A 2400-nucleotide genomic window follows, 5' to 3' on the forward strand; every position below is an offset into this window, starting at 1 on the left:
GAGAGTATAACATTATAACATGATATAAAACTCAAAAAAGTTGATTTTACATGAAATTGCCCCTTTAAGAAGGAGTAACACTGTAATTCTGATTTTTATTTATTTAAAAAGTGACTGAAATATTATYTTCTTGCATCAGAGGATGACTAAATCATTATTCATTTAACTTCTAATTTCCTCTAAAAAAGTATTTAACCATGTTGGTCAAATATCCCCTGAAGATTCCCAGTTGGTTTGTCATCAAAAAATTTGTTAAAAATATATATATTGTGTATGTTTTTTTGTGTGTGTGTGTGTGTGTGTGTGTGTGTGTGTGTGTGTGTGTGTGTGTGTGTGTGTGAACTTTTGAATGTGTGTTGGACACCATTCTCAGGTTTCGTTGTCGTTGACTGCACTTAAATTAATGATTTGGGGGCCCAAGAATCAACAAATGTGCCCCCGGCAGGGCATAATAGAGAGCACGACCTGCCTGTGGATGTGTTTGAAGACCGCTCCTCTTTCTTTTCTGTCAGCACCTCACTACCTCCACACAACAGACGCATTCACTRCACAAAGTCGCACGTGACGCCTGTGCTCGTGTTGTTTGTGAGGAAGTGTGTTGCTATGTGGTCACAAGTGTGTGTAYGCTCATTGACCTGTGATTATTTAACATGTCAGCGTGTTGTGGCAGGGTGTTCAAATCGTACAAAATTTGATGTTCCAGAGCTTAGGTGTAAAATTTGTGGTCATGATGATGCCTCTTGGAGGAAATATTTTTTTAAATCAGMTTGGAGAGCAACAAGCACTCACTGGAAAATTCAGTGAGCTCAGATGACACTGAGAGGGTGCTCAAAGTCTTTGTAGACCAAGGGTCACTATCCACAATTTTCTGCATCATTGGCCGTTAAAGGCATGCACTGAAGTGCACAATGAGACCATTTGATCAATTTGTTATTTTTTTTAGTGTGCAAGCATAAACTCTACTTGGAGCACTTCTCTCACATTCTGTAACAGACTCAAAATTTTACTTTATTTATGTATTTTTGAATTTAATAAAATTGTGGGCAGTAATGTGGCCTTTTTCCATGGGTTCAACTTGATCCTACTTGTATCTGCCCATGTGGATTTAGGGTCTTATCATTGGACAATCCTACCAGTTTCCACTTTGGTTCTTATCTACTCAGCTGATGTTCCACATGAGCTGAGTTGAGCTGAAGATTTGACATCAGCAAACTGCAGGCCATTGGTTAGCCAGAAATCAACGTTGATTGTCTCTCCCTCCCAAGAATCAAACACATCAACTGCATTAATTTTTACTGACCTAAAAAAACTATTATTAAACAGGCTACACGTAAACCAACACTGTGGTACTACAAGTAGGTGCAGATATTTCAAGGCTTGTTGGCTGAAAACAAGGGGAGTTACACCAAATAGACTTGGTTTACACACTTAGACTGGCAGAGAGAAGGTTACCTCGATTCATCCACAGCATTTTTGGAAATCGTGGCAGAGGATGGTGCTCACTGGGGATAAAGTGTTTTGGGACTTTATTTCCCTCATTTGCTATTGCTGAGTTGTGCTTGCCTTATAAGGTTGCATAAGTGCCAGGTGGCTGTGCTRTGATGATCCTGCCGAAATCAAGACTACACTCAATTTCTATCAAAAACCATCTAAACTGTATCAATGTAAGTGGAGTCATAGTGAGTCATGGTGAGACTGGACAATCAAAAAACAGTTATAGTGTTAAAACATTAAATTTCAACCTGTGTATAGTATGTGTTGAAAAAGTGGGCCAAGATTTTCTCTTTATTTATTAGTTTATTTTTATTTCACTTGCTTGCTCTAATGAGAATAAGAGTACCAATGTAGGAGTTGCATCCACATTGGTCACAAAGAAATAAAAATCCTTTGACCATAAGTTCGCCTTCAGTGAAGGATGCCAAATTATCATCACATCATCAATAAGAGTGATGCTGTTAGACAATTTTTTTTACCAAATATCATGTTTTTGGAATTAGTTTAAATGAAACTATAACATAAGCTGACTGAATTGGACTATGTGTTATGTTATTGGACTAGATACCGCATTGCGGTAACATAATGACCCCCGCACGCACAAATGCACCAGAACTCAGAAGTCTTTACTCCTAATAAGTGTCATGCTACTAGGTGCATCCCAAAATCGTAGTGGCTTGGGAGGGGTTCTTATTTATTTATTTTTTTATAGTGGTGGGGCATTGGTTGACCTGATGGATAGCCCCTCATCAGAGCCAAACAACCAAAGAAACCTGAAGCACCTATGTTTAATAGTTTTTGAGCCATAACCATTTTTGTATGTCCAGATACCCCTTTTTCAGATAAATTGGGGGTCTGGGGATGGTGGGGGGGTGGAGGCACTGATTGGTGGGCCTGATGGATAGA

At 38.9% G+C, this 2400-nt stretch overlaps 1 protein-coding gene across 1 annotated transcript in view; it reads left to right on the plus strand.

Moving 5' to 3' along the window:
- LOC106522149 (Down syndrome cell adhesion molecule homolog) overlaps positions 1-2400 on the plus strand; it is a gene marked incomplete at its 3' end in the record, with an annotated part of 155510 nt that overhangs the window by 102420 nt on the left and 50690 nt on the right.

Source organism: Austrofundulus limnaeus, unplaced genomic scaffold (genome assembly GCF_001266775.1).
Source record: "Austrofundulus limnaeus strain Quisiro unplaced genomic scaffold, Austrofundulus_limnaeus-1.0 Scaffold122, whole genome shotgun sequence".
In the NCBI taxonomy this organism is placed as follows: Eukaryota; Metazoa; Chordata; class Actinopteri; order Cyprinodontiformes; family Rivulidae; genus Austrofundulus; species Austrofundulus limnaeus.